A 7,813-nucleotide genomic window follows, 5' to 3' on the forward strand; every position below is an offset into this window, starting at 1 on the left:
CTGTTGAGATTTCAGGTGTGTTGTTAAACAGGGTTATTAATTGATACAATTAGAACACAAAATAAATAATAGTATCTTACCATTAAAAAATATAAATGGAAACTTTAGTTATTGACTCTAGAACATGTCAACAAAGCATTTTTTGCTTGGAAAAAAAACTAGCCACAGAAAATCATGTAGACCAGTCTTCTTCTGTTAAGGAAAATGAACGCATATTTCTATTTAGATAGTTATAGTGAAATGTATGACAGAGTCTTCAAGGAATTAAAAGTGTTTAGCCCTGTATGGTAGTATTACATATATATTACTTTTGTCTTTAAATTTATTTTATACCAAGTGATGTTTAAATTGAATTTTTAAATTTGAATTAAAGTTTTTTAAGTTAGTGATATTAATTTTGTGTTTCTTCTTTGTTTCAACAGTTTTGTCAAATACTGCAGCTGGGCTTCCTTCCATTCCCTCCATATGTTGTATCTAGATGTCTTCAAAGGGAAAATGTTTGACTGTTTTCTTTATGCATTAGCTTTCTCAGTGTGTGGACAAGTGGAACTCTGGAGCTTTCTCAATCTGTGTTACAGGTAATAAGCTTCAGGGTTATGAAATATCTTCAAAAGTTGTAGCACACTGTTATAGTGCCAGATACTGTGTTCAACATTCTTTTGCTCATTTCTCTTTCACTTCAATTTTTTTTTTATTTCCAGCATATTTATTTTTGTATTGATGAATGCATAGAATACAAACAACACACTTCAATTTTCTTGACTGAGGATGTTCTCTGATTAAATGTTAAACTTATTTTAAAATTATAAACAACTAAAAGACATAATGATGTCCATGGAAAACGTTTAATGATAGTCTGCTTAGAAAATAAAATATGAGATAACACATTCTAGAATTTTTAATGGAAGCAAGATTAACAAAACCCAGAATTCAGGGGGATAAATTCAGTTGTTGTAATCTGAGTTCACTGGATGAGTTACCTCACATCTGTTTTTACCCCAAATTCTATAACTAAATGCAAATAAGAATAGCCTAAGTTTCACTGAACAAACATATCAATAACTGTTTTCTATTACCCAGTAAGATACATACTAACATTATTCACTCTTACAGGTAAATATTACAAAAGTTAGAGAATGGTTCTGTGAAATTATTCAAGGTCACGCAGTTAAAAAGTAGTATATTTGCTGCTTTGACCCTAGCCTTTCTGGCTCCATAGCTTTAATTGTTAACTTCTATTGTAAATGTATTATCCAATGGGTTCAAATAATGAAAGATTAATTAGAATCATCTAGCTGATATAGACATTCTGTAGAAGAGATTACACATGCCTATTATGAATTGCATGATAATATAAAATAATCCATGCCCATTTACCTACATTTAACCATTGACAATTAGCAAAATAGCATTCAGATCCACTCCTACAAAGCAAGTGCTTGTCTTCTACATTTTCATGGAAAAGTTGTTCTCTAATGTCCTTTCATTTTTTTCTATTGTAGCAACTGAAACTCATTTTTCCATCACTGTCCACAAATAAACGTTTTCTCTTAAAAAGACTTCCAGGGGCTCCCACAGGAAATCATCAATATTGAGAACAAGTTAAACTAAAAGGAAGGAGAAGGTTTTTTTCTTCAAGTGTGGTATTCAGGCTAAGACATGTTTTAATTAGAAAATGTTTCTTCAGACATTCAGTGTGAGATTATCAAGATTTCTCCAGGTCACTGGGGATTAGTTCTACATTCAGGATTGGCCTTCATAAAAATTGGGAATGAACAATATTTAATTATTGTGTGTCAAAACTCCTGCCTCCATTCCCTCCACCATGCTCCATCTTTCCCTATGTGTTACTTTTCATTTTTCCTTCAGACTTTAGGAATCATGCTTCTGTCCCTCAATGCTTATTTATATATGTCATAGACTTTGCTAGATGCAGTTAAAAAAAAAAAAAAAAAAAAAAAAAGCATAGTTGCCCAGGCTGGAATGCAATGGTGCGATCTCTGCTCATCACAAAAAACAACAACAACAACTACAACAAAAAACATAAAATTTTCTCAATTCTTAAACATATACTTCATGGAAATTTTGATTCCAGTATTGGTAGCATAGTTTGGAGATACTAAATGGTATCCTGTAGATACCATTCTAAATACCAAGGAAAAAAGTGGCATTTCTGAAAAGCAACCAAAAATGGGCATAAAGTGGAGGGAAATTAACCTTTGAAAGACCAGCTGCAAATAACAGATTTTCACGTTTGAAGCTCTATCTGATGAACATGAACAGAATCACAAGTGACTCTTCTTTGCAAAGCAACAGAATCAGTTTAACAGTATGTCCAAGGATGACTTGGAGGCTCATAGTATAGCACAAAGTTAGAGGAAAACTTCTAGCAGTAAAGGAGCCACAGAGGAAGTGAGCCCTATAATGTGCATATAAATTCTTAAAACATACACACACACACGCACACACACACACACACACACACTTTTACCGCTAAGCTATACTTGCCACAACAAGATTTCAGAGACTCAGATATAAAAGCAAAAGCTGGAAGCTCACAGAAGTAAGAGAAAACTTCAGTTACTTACCATTTTTGGAGAGACAGAGTTTGGAATATTAACCCAACCCAAGTTAACTGCTTTTCAGAAATTATCACTTTTAAGGAAACCCTAACAGGTCAGATCCCAGTGTTAGGAAAGAAAATAGAACATGTATGTGCTTTTAGTGGAGCAGATTAGAGTAGGTGGTTTAATTAGACAAAGTGGTCAGGGAAGACTGCCATTGAAGCATAAAGAGAAGGAGGCAGCCAGGGATAAACTGAGGGATGGCTCTAAGGTGAAGAGGAGTACATGGCCTGGTGGATAGTTTATCTACAGCAAGTACTTTTCAACCAAGAAACCAGCAAGTGTCATTAGTGACTCACTTGTAGCAGAAACACTACCAATAAAATCTATTAATTATGATCATGGAGCTAAGAACTAAGCTGGATCAAGTTTCTGCCTATAGGTCTGACTCTCCTTAAAGTGTTAATTCTCTAGTTTTATAATATTATAGAGGTTTTCAGTGATTGTATATAAGATTTCTCCTTCTGAACTCATTTAACAATCAAAATTCTTTTTTTTTAAGCAATAGAGAGCATTTATTGAGTACTTTTCTTAAGTACAGTTCTTAATGCTTTGTAACTGAGCTACTTATCTATTGCTTAGTAAAATGCTACCCAGAAATAAAGAAAAAAAAAAAAGCTTAAAACAGTAACAATCACTAACTGTGCTCATAAATCAGGGGCTTGAGGGGGCTCAGACTTTCTCATGTAGTTGCACCCAGGCAGTGGCTGGAGCATGGACTGGCCCATCTTGAAAGGTTTTTTCTTCCTTTCTTTCTTTCTATATGGCACTCAGAATTCTTACCAAATTCTTGGTATTCACCATTTAGTTTTTTAGCATTAGTAAATTTCTTTTTAAAAAAATAACTTTTATTTTAGGATCAGGAGTACACGTATAATTTTGTTATGTAGGCAAACTGATGTCACAAGGGTTTGTTGTACGGATTATTTCATCACCCAGGTACTACACCTAGTACCCATTAGTCTTTTTTTTTTTTTTTTCTGATACACTCCCTCCTCCCAACCTCCACCTTCAAGTAGGCTCCAGTGTCTGTTATTCACCTCCTTGTGTTCATGTGTTTTTATCATTTAGCTCCCACTTAAATTGAGAATATGCAGTATTAGGTTTTCTGTTTCTGTGTTAGTTTGCTAAAGATAGTGGCCTCCAGCTGTATCCAGGTTCCTGCAAAGAACATGATCTCACTCTTTCTTTATGGCTGGATAGTATCCCATGGTATATATCTACTACATTTTATTTATCCAGTCTACCATTAAAAGGCATTTAGGTTGATTCCATGTCTTTATTGTGAACAGTGCTGCAATGAATGTGTGCATGCATGTGTCTTTGTGGTAGGATGATTTATATTACTCTGGGTATATACTCAGTAATGGAATTGTTCAGTCAAATGGTAGTTTTGTTTTTAGAACTTTGAGAAATAACCACACTGCTTTCCACAATGGTTGAACTAATACACTCCCATGAACAGTGTCTAAATGTTCGCTTTTCTCCAGAGCCTCACCAGCACCTGTTATTATTTGACTTTTTAATAACAGCCACTCTGACTGTATGAGATGGTATCTTATTGTGGTTTTGACATGTATTTCTCTAATGATCAGTGATATTTAGTTTTCTTGCTATGCTTTTTGGCCACATGTATGTCTTCTTTTTGAAAAGTGTCTATTCATGTTCTTAGCCACTTTTTAATCAGAGTGTTCAATTTTTGCTTGCAAATTGAATCTATAAGGAACTTATTCCTTATAGATTCTGGATACTAGGGCTTTATTAGATGCATAGTTTGCAAATATTTTCTCCCATTTTGTGGGTTGTATGTTTATTCTGTTGTTAGTTTCATTTGCTGTGCAGAAGGCCTTAAGTTTAATTAGATCCCATTGGCCAATTTTGGCTTTGTTGAAATTGCTCTTAGTGCCTTCATAATAAAATATTTGCCTGTTCCTATGTTAAGAATGCTATTGCCTAGGATAACGTACAAAGTTTTTATAGTTAGGGGTTTTATATTTAAATCTTTAATCCATCTTGAGTTGATTTCTATTTATGGTTTAAGGAAGAGGTCCAGTTTCAATCTTTCGCATATGCTTAGCCAGTTATTCCATCACCATTTATTGAAAGGGAATCCTTTCTCCATTGATTGTTTTCATTAGCTTTGTCAAAGATTTGATGGTTGTAAGCACATAGCTGTATTTCTGAGCTCTCTATTCCGTGCCATTGAGCTGGGTGTCTGCTTTTGCACCCTGCTGTTTGGGTTATTGTGGCCCTGTGGTATTGTTTGAAGCCCAGTAATATGATGCCTCTAACTTTGATCTGTTTGCTTTGGATTAAGTTGGCTACTCAGACTTGTCTTGGTTCCACATGAATTTTAAAATAGTTTTCCCTTGTTCTGTGAGGAATGTTATTGGTAGTTTGATAGAAATAGCACTGAATCTATAAATTGCATTGGGCAGTATGACCATTTTAGCAATGCTGATTTTTTCTTCTCTGTGAGCATACTTTTTTTTTTCATTTATGTCAACTCTGGTTTCTTTGAGCAGTGTTTTGTAATTCTCTTTGTAGAGATCTTTTACCTCCCTGGTTAGCTATATTCCTAGGTAATTCATTCTTTTAATGGCAATTGTCAATGGAATTGTGTTCCTGACTTGCTATTGGCTTGGCTGCTGTTGGTTTATAGGAATGCTGGTGATTTTTATACATTAATTTTGTATCCCAAAATTTTTCTATAATTGTTTATCAGCTTAAGGAACTTTTGAGCTGAAACTGTAAAGTTATCTAGATATGGAATCATATCACCCAAAAACAGATAATTTGACTTGCTCTTTTTATTTTGATGCCCTTTATTTCTTTCAATTTCCTGATCGATCTGGCCAGGACTTCCAATACTGCGTTGAATAGGAGTGGTGAAAGAGGGCATCCTTGTCTTGTGCTGGTTTTCAAGGAGAATGCTTCTAGCCTTTGTTCATTCAGTATGATGCTAGCTATAGATCTCCCATAGATGGCTCTTGTTATTTTTTGGTATGTTCCTTCAATATCTCATTTTTTGAGAATTCCATGAAGGGATGCTGAATTTTATCAAAAGGCTTTTCTGCTTCCACTGAAATAGTCATGTGAATTTTGTCTTTAGCTCTGTTTATGTGATAAAACACATTTATTGATTTACATATGTTGAGCAATCCTTGCATCCCAATCATAAAGCTTACTTGATTGTGGTGGTTTAGCCTTTTGATGTGCTTCTGGATTTGGTTTACTCCAATGGCAACGGCGGTGTGGTAGTTGCAGGGACAGGTAAACTCATGCTGCTAGCAGCAGCACAGCAGGGTGCACATGAACACATGTGCTGGCAGAGAAGGGGAGGTAAGGCCCACCCATTCACACACATGCCAGCAATGTGGATTTGGCCATGGGAAAGTACATGTAGGCAAGGCAGTATGGGGGAGGATGCAGTTGGGAGATGGTATGGGCAGACTGGTCTGCAGTGGCCACTCTGCTGGAGCTCTCTGATGCTGGGCATGGTCCATCAGTGCAGAAGCTATAATGGAGGCTCCCAGGATATACCTGCCCTGAGCTCCTGAGGCTGCACTGCAAGCAGCCATGGCCAAGTTGGCTAAAGAGGCCAGCAGAGGCCAGAAGAGGCCAGCACACTGAGGGGTGCTTAGGTCAGACTGGCACAGTCTCATGGGCAAGATCACCTTGCAGAGTTCACGTTCAACAGTTCTGCTAGGGCTAAAGTATCCTATGGCACAAACTGAGCCTAGAGGGATTGGCATTCCTCTCTGGGTTACACTACACATGCTCCCACACCAAACCCTCTGTGCTCCACTCTGGCTAGAGTTCTGCCCCTACGACTTCTCTAAGCGGCTCTGTCTGCCAACTCAAGTGTCCATGTTGGTTGTGGAGTCTTTTCCTGCTGAGATTCCAGAAGCCCATGGTGAAAGCAGGTTGCTGTTTGCCTGTTAAACTGACTCCTTACCCAAGAAACACTGGGGGCCACGAATGAGTCCTAGCAGCCCCATTCAGGATTCCCCACTTCCTCTCCCTGTGTTCCCTCTGTCCACTGTCAATGACTTGCCTCTGAAGATCTGCTCAGAGCAGGCCAGTCTTCCTGATGTCCTGGTCCTTGGGTAGCAGGTGTTCCTGCTGGCTGCATCTAGTCAGTCATCTTGTCCCTGGTGCTGAGTACTGGTAATCTTCTTTAGGTCATGAGCTTATTAGTCTCCACTGTGCCTAGCCCAGTGCTAACATTTCCAAATTAATCTTACATTGTAAATGCGTTTGACATATGGAATTTCTGGAAGGCAGACATGCGTTCACTTTGTTCATGTGTATTCCTGGACTAATTATCGCACCAATCACTTTACAGGTTTTGAGTTGTGGTCTAATAATGATCTAATGCATCTTCATAATGTGATCTTACTACAATCATTTGAGGCAAGATAAATCAACAAAGGCAGGGCAACTTAGAGAAGTTAAGTGACTTGCCAAGGTCATATTGTTAGTATTCCTTCTACAGTGCGTTGTCCCGTTTAGGGCTACTGTTCAAGAGTGGCAGAAATAGCAGAGTGCTATGGAAGATAATATCCTTGAATTATACATGCTATACTATCCTCTTTTGACTAATATCAAGGATGTCTGCTCAGTAATTACAAGAGATAAGTAAGTGTGCACTTATTATGTACCAGTACCGTGTCAAGTCATCCTTGCCTTGGCTGAGCTGTCTTTTACAATACTTCTATGAGAGTAGGTATGCTATTATTATTACTGTTTACAAGAAAGGAGTTGAGAAGATTGTCCAAGGACACTGTTAGAAATTGAGTGTCAGGATTCAAACTCAGGTTCATCTGACTCCCAAATTATTCACATGACCATTGCCTGGTGAGCTTTTCCTACGAAAGCTATTTCCTAGTCCTAGAAGTAGCAAGCTTCAAGCCATGTGGTGGGTAGAAAAGAAAAGGCCTCTCAGTCCCTGACTTAAGGTAGTGATTTCACAGTGAGCTAAGTGCTGAAGACAGAGATGCGGAATAGGTTAACTGTAGCAATTTGGGATCATTCTCTAAATTTTAATTCCAGATCTTTGTTTTTTGTAGTACTTTATACTGCTTCTCTCCATCTCCCCCATTCATTTCCTCCCAAATATGGCTTCCAGAAAAATGCTTTCTGTTTTTAATGGATTCTTTTAATGGCTTCCCCTCTACTTTCTGTGG

This window comes from Cebus imitator, unplaced genomic scaffold (assembly GCF_001604975.1).
Source record: "Cebus imitator isolate Cc_AM_T3 unplaced genomic scaffold, Cebus_imitator-1.0 Scaffold259, whole genome shotgun sequence".
NCBI classification, from domain to species: domain Eukaryota; kingdom Metazoa; phylum Chordata; class Mammalia; order Primates; family Cebidae; genus Cebus; species Cebus imitator.